Here is a 15,200-nt window from a genome sequence, read left to right as displayed (position 1 = left end):
CGGCTGGGCCCGTGAGCCATGGCCGCTGAGCCTGCGCGTCCGGAGCCTGTGCTCCGCAGCGGGAGAAGCCACAGCAGTGTGAGGCCCGCGTACCACAAAAAAAAAAAAAAAGAAAAAAAAAAAAGAAAGTGAATGCTGGTAAAGAGAACAAAAGATGAGCGACGGGGGAGAGAAACATTCTTGCTTGTGTTGGCTACTCTCTCTGAAACCTTCTCCTTACCATCTCTGCCTATGATTCTCTCGCTAGAAAGCTTATGCCATATATCAGCTCCTCCACCGGAACATCATGTTTGTTAGATGCCGGAGTCAGCCCACAACTCTCTTTGGCACTAACTTTGTAGAGTCAGCCTTCTACTATAGACGTGTTTATGTACTGTCTTTCAAATCTGAGATCCCTCAAGGCAGGGACTTCATCTTCCTCATCCTGTTCAGGACCAAGTTCAATGCCCTGTGCTTAGAAGCAATGCTCTAAATATCTGTGGAACTGAAAACTTTGGAGACCAAAGGAAAAAAACCAGAATAGTGTAATTGTTAAGAGCAGGGATCGGCAAACTGCAGCCTGCAAGCCAAATCTTTCCCACTATCTATTTTCATAAATTTTATTGGAAACTGTCACACTCATTCGTTTACATATTGCCTATGGCCTCTCTGATGCTACAGTGGCAGAGTTGAGTAGTCGTGACAGACTGTAGGCCTACAGAGTCTAAACTATTAACTCTTTGGCTTTTCACAGGGAAGGTTTGCCAACCTTTGGTAAAGAGCATGAGCTCTGCAATCAGACAAACTTGGGTGATGTGAATTCTGCTTTCATCTCTTAGCACCTGACTTTGGACAAGTAACCACCTTTTTAAGCCTATTTTTTTTCATTTGTAAAATGGAATAGTAATAATACATACTTAATTGAGCGGTTGGGAAGATTCAGTGAGATAGTCTATGTCACTATGATAGCCCAGTGTCTGTCATACACTTAGCTTAGCTAAAGGACATTAAGCTAAGTGAAGTAAGCCATTCGCAAGAAAGACAAATACTGCATGATTAGTCAAAATCATAGAGCAGAAAGCAGAATGGTGGTGGCCAGGGGCTGGGGGAGGAAAGAATGAGGATTTTTTTTTTTTTTTTTATGCACGTAGAGTTTTCAGTTTCACAAGGTGAAAAGAATTATGGAGATAGATGGTGGTGATGGTTACACATGGTGAATGCATTTAATATCACTGACCAGTACATTTAAAAATGGTTAAGATAGCAAATTTTACGTTATGTGTGTTTTACCACAATTTTTAAATTTATTTATTTATTTTTTTGGCTGTGCCAGGTCTTAGTTGCGGCATACGGGATCTTTAGTTTCGGCATGCGAACTCTTAGTTGCAGCATTCAAACCCTTAGCTGTGGCCTGTGGGATCTAGTTCCCTGACCAGGGATTGAACCCGGGCCCCCTGCATTGGGAGCGTGGAGTCTTAGCCACTGGACCACCAGGGAATCCCACACAGTTTTTTTAGTGAAAAGGAAAAGGCCACCTCTGTGGGCACAGGCCCAGGTATATCTCTTGCCTGAGGACTTCCTCTGCTTTACACTTTTCAGCAGCTAAGATCACAGGAGGTTGAAGGTCAGAAAAGAAGAGAAATTCATTGAGAACAATCTGCAAAGGCCAGAACTACTTAACATCAAATGAGCTTTGTTGAGTCAATCAGTACCAAACAATAGTCAGATGTTATTAACACTCCTCCTGCCTTCTCTGCCTGAACTTGGAATTCTTCCACTGGCATTGACATTGTCTGTTATTGAGCCCTTAATTAGAAACATCAGGCAGAAAACTATGGAAGGGAAACTTACAAACTCCATTCTGAATGGAGCCATCATTGAGACAGTGGTTTAGACCAGTGCTATTCAAAGTGTTCTTTGTGAACCAATTCATGACAGGATTCTACTTCTGGGTGAGATGGATGAAGACCCTACCAGACCACACACACACACACACACACACACACACACAAAACCACTGAAGGTATTTGAGAGTGAACAGAAGCTGACAGGCTCTTATGAGGAGTGCATGCTCCTTGGAGGAGGGGAGATGGAGAGGCATACAAGTAAGTTGGTGTACCTGTGGCTTTTATCCTGGGACTACATATTGTACACATTGTGCATCCAGCATGGGGATCACATGTGGAACACCTTGCATCTTTTCTGGGCTGTAGAAACATAAAAGTAAATGTATGAAAATATGAACATTGAGGAGAGTGGGAGAACGCACAAAAGGGAGAGAGCCAGGGAATGGATCCTCAAATGCATTCTGTCCATACCTCTGACTGCCCTCTGAAGCACACACACGTGATGTAGACCCAAAGCAACTCAACTAAAGACAAACAATCTGAAGCAAGACTAGCGCTATCCCTGAAGAAACAGAATTTTCAGTTCACGTTCACACGAGAAAATTGCCTGATGAAACAAACACTTAGTAGAGGAAAATAACAGAACCCAGAATCTCTCCAACTTAATATTCACATCAGGATACAATCCGAAAGCTACCTGAAAGGAACAATGAAAAAGAAAATGGACAAGAAAACCAATTAAATCCATCCATGCAATGAGCCAGATGTTAGAACTGACAGAAACAGATTTTAAAGTAAACATTACAACTAAATTCAATGAATTAAAATAAAACAGACCTCAATGAATAAAAACCTCAAGAGAAAAGTGGTAAATCTCAGCAGAGAAATACAAATGTAAAAAAAAGACCAAATGGAAATTGTAGACTTGAAGAAGACATGACAGACAAAAGAGTAAGTGAAATCAAATCAAGAGATAGATTAATAGGTAAATAAATGAAAGAAGAAAAGAAAGAAAGAAAAAAAGAAAAAGAAAGAAAGAAAGAAAAGAAAGAAAGAAAGGAAAAGAAAGGAGGTAGGGAAGGAAGGAAGAGAGAGCAAAAAAGGAAGGGAGGGAGGGAGGGAAGGAGGAAGGGGAGAAAACAATTTTCCAAGAATAAGAACAGAGAAAACATGGGGAAAAAAGGAACAGAATTTCAGGGACCTGTTAGAGGATATCAGATGTTCAAATGTTAGTGTAATTGCAATACCAAGAGGATAGGAGAGAGAGAACAAGACACACAAACACGCACACACACAAAGTATTTGAAGAAATAATGGCCAAAATTTTCCAAAGCTGATGAAAGACGGAAATTTGCAGATATAAATGTTAAACCAGCACCAAGCAAAATAAACACAAAGAGCCTATGCCAAGACACATCACACTATTGAAGGCTGAAACGAGAGAGCAAACACTGATAGCACCAAGAGGAAAAGTACATATTATACACAGAAAAACAATGATCTGGAGGGTGGCTGACCTATTAGAAACCATGGAGGCTAGAAGACAGCAGAACGACCTCTTTAAACTACTGAATGAAAAAACTATCAATTCTGTATCTGGAAAAAACATCATTCAAGAATGAAAACAAAGACATTTTAAGATAAAACATAACTAAGAGAATTCCTCTCCAACAGAACCACACCATGGGAAATGCTGAGGGAGCTTCTTTGGGCTGAGGGAAATGCTATCAGATAGAAATGCAAATCCTAAAACGATGGAAGAGTATTAGAAATGGTAATATCTGGGTAAATGCAAATGACCGTTTCTTCTCTTTGCCCTTTTCTCCTAATTGTTTTATGAACCATATAACAGTTTATATAAAAAATTATAACATAATTTAACTTATTACTTATAATTTAACTTATAATTTATAATTATAAGAAAATTGAAACATTTTCTTGTGAGGTTTATAACATATGGAAATGTATGAAGTGTAACAACAATAATAGAAGAGACAGAGGAGATATTGACCTGAGTTCATTGTATAATAGATTCCTTAGGGCAACCACTAAAAAAAATGCAAAGAATTATAGATAAGATGCCAACAGGAAAATTGAAATGGAATTCTAAAAAGCATTCTAAACAAAAGGAGCAATGTGGGGGGGGCGAATGCAGAAGAGACAAATAAACAAACAAACAAAATGACAAATCCAGCCCAATCATATCAATAATTACGGTAAAGGATAATGGAATAAACACTCTAATTAAAGGTTAGAGATCATCAGAATGGATTTTTTTTTAAGACATCTGTATAAAGACAGATAAGTTGAAAGTTAACGGATGGAAAATAGATACACCATGCAAACTATAAGCATAAAAGGTCAGAGTGGCTATATTAATATTGGATAAAATAGATTTTATCAGAATGTTTTACCGGGGATAAAGACGGACACTTCATAATGATGAAAGAGCAAATTCATCAGGAAGATGTAATAATCATAAATGTGTATTTGCCCAATAAGAAAGTTTCAGATACATGAAGCAAAAAATGACAGAATTAAAGGGAGACAGGCAATTCCACAATCGTAATTGGATATTTTACCACTCCTATCTTATCATTGGCTAGAAAAACTAAACAAAAATCGGCAATGATATAGAATAGCTGAACAACAGTTTAAACCTTTTTTACTTAGGTAATAGTTCCACAGTGCAACAATTTTCAACAATGATACAGCATGCATTCTTTTCAAGTGCACTTGGGTAGACCATATTCTGGGCATAAAATAAGTCTTAATACATTTACAAAGATTGAAATCATACAGAGTATGTTCTCTGACTGCAGTGGGACTATATCAGAAAACAGTAATAATAAAATAACCTGGAAGTGCCCCAAATATTTGAAAAACTTAAAAATAATAATTGGATCAAAAAAGAAATACAAAAGAAATTAGAAAGCGTTTTGGACTGAGTGATGATGAAAATGTCATATCAAAGTTGGTGGGATAAGGTTAAAGCAGTGTTTAGCAGGAAATGTAGTTTTAAATGCATAGATTGGAAAAGAAGAAAGAGCTCAAACACATTATCTAAGCTTTCATCTTAAGATACTAGAAAAAGGAGAGCAAATTAAACCCAAAGCAAGCATAAGGAAGGAAATAATAAAAATAAGGGGAGGACTTCCCTGGTGGCACAGTGGTTAATAATCTGCCTGCCAATGCAGGGGACACGGGTTCGATCCCTGGTCCAGGAAGATCCCACATGCCACGGAGCAACTAAACCCATGCACCACAACTACTGAGCCTGCGCTCTAGAGCCTGCGAGCCACAACTACTGAGCCCACGTGCCACAACTACTGAAGCCCACGCTACTAGAGCCTGTGCTCTGCAACAAGAGAAGCCACCGCAGTGAGAAGCCCGTGCACCACAACAAAGAGTAGCCCCCGCTTGCCGCAACTAAAGAAAGCCCACGTGCAGCAACGAAGACCCAATGCAGCCAAATAAATAAATAAATAAATAATAAAAAGAGCAATTTAAAAAAAAGATAAGGGGAAAAAAGTCAATGAAATAATAGAAAAATAATATGGAGTATCAGTGAAAGCAAAAGCTTTTTCTTTGAAAAGGATAATAAAACTGAGAAGCTTCTAGCTGGACTGATTATCGGGAATAAAAGAGAAGACATTACTACAGATTCTATAGACATTAAAAGAATAATAAGGGCATGTTATGAACAACTTTATGGCAATAAACATGACAATCTATGTGAAATGGACAAATTCCTTGAAAGACACGAATTACCAAAACTCATCCAGAGAAAAGTATAAAACGTGACCAGCCTGATATCAATTAAATAAATTGAATTTATAAATAAAAACCTTCCCATAAAGCAAACTCCAGAGTGACATGGCTTCAGTGGTAAATGCTCTCATGCATTTAAGAAAGAAATAGTATCAATTCCACACAAACTCTTTCAGAAAAAAAGATAACATTTCTCGACTTACTTTATGAGGCTAGCTAGTATTAACCTGATTCCAAAACCAAGCAAAGACCTCATAAGAAAAAAAAGAGCTACAGACTAATATCCCTCATAGACGCAAAAATCCTTAACAAAATATTCACAAATCAAACCATATATTAAAATGACAATACATCAGGACCAAGTGGGGTCATATTCTGGGAATGTAAGATTAGGTTAATATCCCAAACTCAATCAATATGGTTCATCATATTAATAGAATAAAAGAGAAAAGCCATATTATCATTTAAATAGGTGCAAGTAAAAACATTTGATAAAATGCAAGAGGATTTCTTGACAAAAACTCCCAGAAAGGTAAAAACAGAAGGGAATTTTCAAAACCTGATTAAGAGCATTTACAAAAAACTTACACCCAACATCATATTCAATGGTGAAAGACACAATGCTTTCTATATAAGATCAGGAACAAGGCAAGGATGTCTGCTCTTACTATGTCTATTTAACGTTTTACTGGATGTCCTAGCCAAGACTAGGAAAAGAAATGGAAGATATACAAATTAGGAAAGAAGTGAAAATGTCCTTTTTGCAGACCACTTAATCATGTATGTAGAAAGCCCTAATGAGTCTATGAAAACTCTACTGGAACTAGTAAGTGAATGTAGCAGGGTTATACATGAAAATCAATTGTATTTCTATACACTAGCGATGAACAATTACAAGTTCAATTTAATGAACGACTTCACTTATGATAACATCAAAAATACTTATGGGCTTCCCTGGTGGCGCAGTGGTTGAGAGTCCGCCTGAAGATGCAGGGGACGCGGGTTCATGCCCCGGTCCGGGAGGATCTCACGTGCCGCGGAGCGGCTGGGCCCGTGGGTCATGGCCGCTGGGCCTGCACGTCTGCAGCCTGTGTTCCGCGGTGGGAGAGGCCACAGCGGTGAGAGGACCACGTTCCGCGAAAAAAAAAAAACAACTTAGGAATAAATTTAAATGAAAGATGTACAAGTCCTGTACAATGAAAACTACAAAACATTACAAAAGGAAATTGAAAAAGACGTAAATAAATGAAAATATATACCATGTTGGTAGATTGAAAGACTTGATATTTCTAAAATGTCCGTCCTCCTCAAACTGATCTATAGATTCAATGCAAAAAAAATTTTAACAGTCTTTGTGAAAAGACGTTGACATTTAAAAATTTGTATGAAAAGACAAAGGACCTAAAATACCCAATACCATTTTGCAAAATAAGAACAAAGTTGAAGGATTTAAACTATTTGATTTCAGGACTTACTATAAAGCTACAGTCATCAAGACAGTGTGGAATTGGCACATAGATCAATGGAATAGAATAGAGAATCCAGAAATATGCCCACACTTATATGGTCAATTCACTTTTAATAAAAGCACCAAGGTAATTCAAAGGCGACATCAATGAGTTACCATTATGCATCCATTAGAAAGGCTAAAGTTAGGAAGACAGATAATAACAGTGTTATTGATGATGCAGAGGGACTGGTGGGACTGAAAGTTGTATAGCTACTTTGCAAAACAGTAGGGCAATATCTTTTTTTAAAATTAATTAATTATTTTTGGCTGCACTGGGTCTTGGTCGCTGCGTGTGGGCTTTCTCTAGTTGCGGCGAGCAGGGGCTACTCCTCATTGCAGCGAGCGGGCTTCTCATTGAGGTGGCTTCTCTTGTTGCGGAGCACCGGCTCTAGGTGCGCAGGCTCAGTAGTTGTGGCTCGCGGGCTTCAGTAGTTGTGGCTCATGGGCTCAGTAGTTGTGGCTCACAGGCCCTAGAGCACGGGCTCAGTAGTTGTGGCACAAGGGCTTAGTTGCTCCACGGCATGTGGGATCTTCCTGGAGCAGGGCTCAAACCCGTGTCCCCTGCATTGGCAGGCGGATTCTTAACCACTGTGCCACCAGGGAAGCCCAGTATGGCAATATCTTTAAAAGTTAAGCGTACACTTAAAATATGTCCCGGCATTTCCATATACACAAAGTATATGTACATGCCTTCCCACACAAAGACATATACAAAAATGCTCTTAGTAACATTATTCATAATAGCCCCAAACTGGAAGTAACCCAAATGTCCATCAACTGGTAAGTGGATAAACAAATTGTGGTATATCCACACAATGGAATACTACTCAGCAATAAAAAGGAACAAAGTATTAACACATCCAATAATGTGGGTATTCTCAAACACATTATACTAAATTAAAGATATCAGGGCTTCCCTGGCAGCGCAGTGGTTGAGAGTCCGCCTGCCGATGCAGGGGACACGGGTTCGTGCCCCGGTCCGGGAGGATCCCACGTGCCGCGGAGCGGCTGGGCCCGTGAGCCGTGGCCGCTGAGCCTGCGCGTCCGGAGCCTGTGCTCCGCAACGGGAGAGGCCACAACAGGGAGAGGCCCGCATACCGCAAAAAAAAAAAAAAAAAAAAAAAAAGATATCAAACACAAAAGACTATGTACTATATAACTTCAAAATTATAGAAAAGGCAGACCTTTCATGTGGGAGGTGAGGTTGTGAAAGGGGCATGAGGAAACCTTTTAGGGTAAGGGAACTGTTCTCTATCATGATTGTAGTGCTGACTACCAATTGTATACAATCACCAAAATTGTACAGACTGTGTACTTCAGAAAGGTGAATTTGATTGTATATAACAGTAGCTGGTGAAAAAAAATCAAAAGAAAATCATGGCAGGCCATCATGGATAACTAGTAGCCGACTTGCCCTCATGCTATAAACAACTAGAAAACTGGACAAAATGTATGGGGAAAAACCTTTTTAGACATTGAATAATAGGTGACATAGCACTGGGATCCCCGAGAGAACCAAAATACATGAGGTGGTCTTTGTGATCCCCCAGCCTTTCGGCAAGGACCCACTTTCCACATCACAGTTCAGAAAGCAGGTGCTCAGGACAGCAAGGTCGTCTCACTGAATTAAGACAGGGATCACAGGTTACAAACCAAAGTGGCCGGAATTCGTGGAGGCGGGTGCTCTGCAGGGAACGAACTCCAGAAACCAGATAGGAATCTGATTGGGTTTCGGACTAAATATTAAACTGTGCGTGCACAGGGCAAGAATTCATGAAGCAAGACAAAAAGTAGGTATGAGGGAGCTGTAAGTCACCGCCCCCAGTACTCAAGGTGAGGAGAGTGTGAGTGCTGGCCAGTTGGATGGGAGAGATACATACAACACGGATGAACCTCAAACACATTACGATCAATGAAAGAAATCAGACAAAAGAGACGACGTATGGTATGATTACATTTATATGAAATTTCTAGAAAAGGCAAACACTATAGAGATAGAAAGGATATCTGTATTTGCCTGGGGTTTGGGGTAGGAACACGGAGAGACCACAAGTGGACATAAGGGAAACCTGGAGGGGATGATGGAAGTGTTCTAAGACTGGAATATTGTGCTAATGACACAACCAAATAACTTTACCGAAACTCATTGAACCATTAAATTTAAAAAGCTCCTGGCGGGCTTCCCTGGTGGCGCAGTGGTTGCGCGTCCGCCTGCCGATGCAGGGGAACCGGGTTCGCGCCCCGGTCTGGGAAGATTCCCACATGCCGCGGAGCGGCTGGGCCCGTGAGCCATGGCTGCTGGGCCTGCGCGTCCGGAGCCTGTGCTCCGCAATGGGAGAGGCCACAACAGTGAGAGGCCCGCGTACCGCAAAAAAAAAAAAAAAAAAAAAAAAAAAGCTCCTGGCATGCTGCTAGGCCCTGGTAGACGTGGGGCACCTGACCGTGACGTCAAGTGACCACATGGCCAGAAGTGCCCATCGAGAGCTGGATTCTCTCAGACACCCCAACGTGCAACAGTCACGGGGAAAGTTGCACACCTCGGGCTGAGGGCTAGCAGTGCCAGAAGGCGAAAGTAAGCGGCCCAAGCAAGTGGCCCAAACTCCTGTCCTCCACCACTGTGGCACTGGCACATGTCCCTGAGCTCTCACCATCTCCGGCCACCCCACGCTGAGAGAAGGGAAAAGAGCCAGCTTGGTTCACAGATGGGATTGCTTGGTGTGATATTCGTTTCTGATGGCCGCTGTAGCAAATCAGCACAAATGTAGTGGCTTGAAACAACACAAATTTAGTATCTTACTGTTCTGGAGTTGAGAAGACTGAGGTGTTGACAGGGACAGGCCCGCATCCCTTCTGGAGACCGTTTCCTGGCCGTTTCCTTTTCAGAGGCGCCCGCGTTCCGTTGCTTATGGCCCCTTCCTTCATCGACAAAGGCAGCAACAGGGCTGCGGGGCTGAGCCCTTCACGTGCTGCCAGACCTCTGGTTCTGCTCCCATCATCACGTCTGCTTTTCTGACTCTCCCAGCAGCTCTCCCGCCTCCTTCTTTCGCTTGCAAGACACTTTGTGATCACACTGGGCCCCCTCAGATAATTCAGGATAATCTCCCATCTCAAGATCAACTGATTAGCAACGTTCCATCTGAAACCTTAATTCCCTCTTGCCATGTAATTTAGCTTATTCCCAGGTTCCAGGGATTAGGAGGGGGCCATCTTTGGGGACCATTATTCTGTTTACCACCCTTGGTGGTAAACACACACCCTTGGTGTGTGGCCAAAAGTGGAATGTGGCTGTAGTGCAGCCCCATTCGGGGATGGCTTTGAAAGACAGTGGTGAGTGGAAATCGTCTAGGACAGAGTTTAGAGTGTGGGCCTGGTCAGCCGTTTTATGTGGAAAGAGAATTGGCCCGAGATTAGACCCATGAGCCGCGGTAAATTGCTGGGCTGCTCGGTCAGAGCCCTGGAAGAAGAACTATTGGGAAATTGGGAGCAAGAAGATCTGGGGAAGAAGATGTGTATGAACCTAAGAGAACAGGCACCGAGAACAAAGATCCGGGTACCCCATGTTAACGCCGACCAGAGAGTACCCAATACAAAAGAGGCATTAGACCTCTCAGGAAACAGAATGACTTCAGCCACAGCCTTTGTCACCAGCCACCCTGGAACTGACACGATATTCTCATGAGTTGATTAGCCATAGTGTCCGGGATGATGGCTATGTGTGGGCCCAGCAGCATGGGCAGACACCCACTAAAGCTGATGTACCCACCGCCTCCGTCAAACATCCAGTCGTCTCCCTCCCCCGGTCCTGCTTCCTTCACTTCACACAGGTGTTGGTCCTGAGGGTACTTCCCAATAAGCTTCCCGCACCCAGATCTCTATCCCCCACTCCCCAGAGAACCCAACCTGGGACAAATTGCTCCACACCTCTTTTTTTAAAATCTATTTATTTATTTATTTTTGGCCTCCCTTGTTGTGGAGCTTGGGCTCTAGGCGCGTGGGCTTCAGTAGTTGCGGCGTGTGGGCTCAGTAGTTGTGGCACGCGGGCTTAGTTGCTCCGCGGCATGTGGGATCCCCCCAGACCAGGGCTCGAACCCGCGTTCGATCCCTGCAGTGGCAGGCGGATTCTTAACCACGGCGCCACCAGGGAAGCCCCACTCCACACCTCTTCGTTGGATGGAATTGAACGACATGCCTCCATCGTGGTCAGTGCCATCTTTCTCCCTACCGTGGAGGAAGGCAACTGAGGCCCCCATCCAAGGCTAGCGAGCCAAGCCTCTAAGGACCCGTTTCTTTCCTAGATGATTGTTTGACCCCAGAAATCCCCCACTACCTTCTCACCTGCGGACCTCGGTCATTCAGCCCCCAGAGCTCATCACCTCCGCAGAGCGAGGCTGCTCCTGCTGCAGGTGACTGTTTTGCCAGCAACGGTATCCGGCGTGCACCACCCTTGAACAGGGGGAGGTGTCTCTTTTGGGACAAGTGGGTAGTGAGCAAGGACAGGAGCTGTCAGCATACCTTGCTTCCCGAGACCTCCACTCTCCCCCTTATCTTAGCCAGTCTGCTCTGCGTTCTCGCTCGCTGAACTCTGCACCTTCCTTTGCTGGCACTGACACAGTCTACAGCTATTTCACGTAGTCATTCGTTTACTTATGTTCTGTCTGTCTGTCCTTCTAAAACGTGAGCTTCATGAGTGTGAGAAACGTGCCTGTCTTGTTTACCGTTACTCCCTTAGCATCTGGCACAGCGCCTGGCACATTTGAGGGAATTCCCTGGCGGTCCAGTGGTTAGGACTCAGCGCTTCCACTGCCAGGGGCCTGCGTTCCATCTGTGGTTGGGGAACTAAGATCCCGCAAGCTGGGCGGCGTGGCCAAAAAAAAAAAAAGCACACATTTGAAGACACAGCCTCCTTTCACCACTGAGCTGAACTGCTGGTTCCTTATCTGTGAAATGAGAGTAAAGGCAGGTCGCTGTGAGCATAAACGAGATAACGCCGTAAGGAAGCACTTAGCGCGGTGCAGCCAGGGAGCAAAAGGCGCGCACAGGCAGGCGAGCCCCGAGCGGACCGCGTCCGTGCCCAGCTCCTCTCTCTCCTCTGTGAACCGGAAGGCGGAGCCATCTGCTGGGGGACGATGCTGGCGGTTTGGAATAGATGCCGAGAAGAGGAGGAGGTGGAGCCGTGCGGACCGGGCAGCTGACTCTGGGCACCATGGCTTCGTGGGCACCAAACATCCTTGGTGTGGGATTTCCTCCATCGGGGCGGAGGAGACAGGTGCTGGTGCAAATCCCTGGCTCAAGCTTGGCCGGATGAGCAGGGCGGAAGGACAAGGGGGCACAGCGGTTGAGGGTACTGGCAAGAGAAGGGCTGTGATGATGCCCTGTGCGGTCTGGAGGTCTGGAGCCGGGGAGCCGGGAGGCGCTGGTCCACGTGGGAAAGTCCGGGGAGTGGAGATCAGGATGAGGTCAGCGGGGGGTTTCCTGGCCGTTTCCTTTTCAGAGGCGCCCGCGTTCCGTTGCTTATGGCCCCTTCCTTCATCGACAAAGGCAGCAACAGGGCTGCGGGGCTGAGCCCTTCACGTGCTGCCAGACCTCTGGTTCTGCTCCCATCATCACGTCTGCTTTTCTGACTCTCCCAGCAGCTCTCCCGCCTCCTTCTTTCGCTTGCAAGACACTTTGTGATCACACTGGGCCCCCTCAGATAATTCAGGATAATCTCCCATCTCAAGATCAACTGATTAGCAACGTTCCATCTGAAACCTTAATTCCCTCTTGCCATGTAATTTAGCTTATTCCCAGGTTCCAGGGATTAGGAGGGGGCCATCTTTGGGGACCATTATTCTGTTTACCACCCTTGGTGGTAAACACACACCCTTGGTGTGTGGCCAAAAGTGGAATGTGGCTGTAGTGCAGCCCCATTCGGGGATGGCTTTGAAAGACAGTGGTGAGTGGAAATCGTCTAGGACAGAGTTTAGAGTGTGGGCCTGGTCAGCCGTTTTATGTGGAAAGAGAATTGGCCCGAGATTAGACCCATGAGCCGCGGTAAATTGCTGGGCTGCTCGGTCAGAGCCCTGGAAGAAGAACTATTGGGAAATTGGGAGCAAGAAGATCTGGGGAAGAAGATGTGTATGAACCTAAGAGAACAGGCACCGAGAACAAAGATCCGGGTACCCCATGTTAACGCCGACCAGAGAGTACCCAATACAAAAGAGGCATTAGACCTCTCAGGAAACAGAATGACTTCAGCCACAGCCTTTGTCACCAGCCACCCTGGAACTGACACGATATTCTCATGAGTTGATTAGCCATAGTGTCCGGGATGATGGCTATGTGTGGGCCCAGCAGCATGGGCAGACACCCACTAAAGCTGATGTACCCACCGCCTCCGTCAAACATCCAGTCGTCTCCCTCCCCCGGTCCTGCTTCCTTCACTTCACACAGGTGTTGGTCCTGAGGGTACTTCCCAATAAGCTTCCCGCACCCAGATCTCTATCCCCCACTCCCCAGAGAACCCAACCTGGGACAAATTGCTCCACACCTCTTTTTTTAAAATCTATTTATTTATTTATTTTTGGCCTCCCTTGTTGTGGAGCTTGGGCTCTAGGCGCGTGGGCTTCAGTAGTTGCGGCGTGTGGGCTCAGTAGTTGTGGCACGCGGGCTTAGTTGCTCCGCGGCATGTGGGATCCCCCCAGACCAGGGCTCGAACCCGCGTTCGATCCCTGCAGTGGCAGGCGGATTCTTAACCACGGCGCCACCAGGGAAGCCCCACTCCACACCTCTTCGTTGGATGGAATTGAACGACATGCCTCCATCGTGGTCAGTGCCATCTTTCTCCCTACCGTGGAGGAAGGCAACTGAGGCCCCCATCCAAGGCTAGCGAGCCAAGCCTCTAAGGACCCGTTTCTTTCCTAGATGATTGTTTGACCCCAGAAATCCCCCACTACCTTCTCACCTGCGGACCTCGGTCATTCAGCCCCCAGAGCTCATCACCTCCGCAGAGCGAGGCTGCTCCTGCTGCAGGTGACTGTTTTGCCAGCAACGGTATCCGGCGTGCACCACCCTTGAACAGGGGGAGGTGTCTCTTTTGGGACAAGTGGGTAGTGAGCAAGGACAGGAGCTGTCAGCATACCTTGCTTCCCGAGACCTCCACTCTCCCCCTTATCTTAGCCAGTCTGCTCTGCGTTCTCGCTCGCTGAACTCTGCACCTTCCTTTGCTGGCACTGACACAGTCTACAGCTATTTCACGTAGTCATTCGTTTACTTATGTTCTGTCTGTCTGTCCTTCTAAAACGTGAGCTTCATGAGTGTGAGAAACGTGCCTGTCTTGTTTACCGTTACTCCCTTAGCATCTGGCACAGCGCCTGGCACATTTGAGGGAATTCCCTGGCGGTCCAGTGGTTAGGACTCAGCGCTTCCACTGCCAGGGGCCTGCGTTCCATCTGTGGTTGGGGAACTAAGATCCCGCAAGCTGGGCGGCGTGGCCAAAAAAAAAAAAGCACACATTTGAAGACACAGCCTCCTTTCACCACTGAGCTGAACTGCTGGTTCCTTATCTGTGAAATGAGAGTAAAGGCAGGTCGCTGTGAGCATAAACGAGATAACGCCGTAAGGAAGCACTTAGCGCGGTGCAGCCAGGGAGCAAAAGGCGCGCACAGGCAGGCGAGCCCCGAGCGGACCGCGTCCGTGCCCAGCTCCTCTCTCTCCTCTGTGAACCGGAAGGCGGAGCCATCTGCTGGGGGACGATGCTGGCGGTTTGGAATAGATGCCGAGAAGAGGAGGAGGTGGAGCCGTGCGGACCGGGCAGCTGACTCTGGGCACCATGGCTTCGTGGGCACCAAACATCCTTGGTGTGGGATTTCCTCCATCGGGGCGGAGGAGACAGGTGCTGGTGCAAATCCCTGGCTCAAGCTTGGCCGGATGAGCAGGGCGGAAGGACAAGGGGGCACAGCGGTTGAGGGTACTGGCAAGAGAAGGGCTGTGATGATGCCCTGTGCGGTCTGGAGGTCTGGAGCCGGGGAGCCGGGAGGCGCTGGTCCACGTGGGAAAGTCCGGGGAGTGGAGATCAGGATGAGGTCAGCGGGGGGTGGGGGGGTGGGATGGAG

This window comes from Physeter macrocephalus, chromosome 6, assembly GCF_002837175.3.
Source record: "Physeter macrocephalus isolate SW-GA chromosome 6, ASM283717v5, whole genome shotgun sequence".
Lineage (NCBI taxonomy): Eukaryota > Metazoa > Chordata > Mammalia > Artiodactyla > Physeteridae > Physeter > Physeter macrocephalus.
This window is presented reverse-complemented; position numbering follows the sequence as displayed.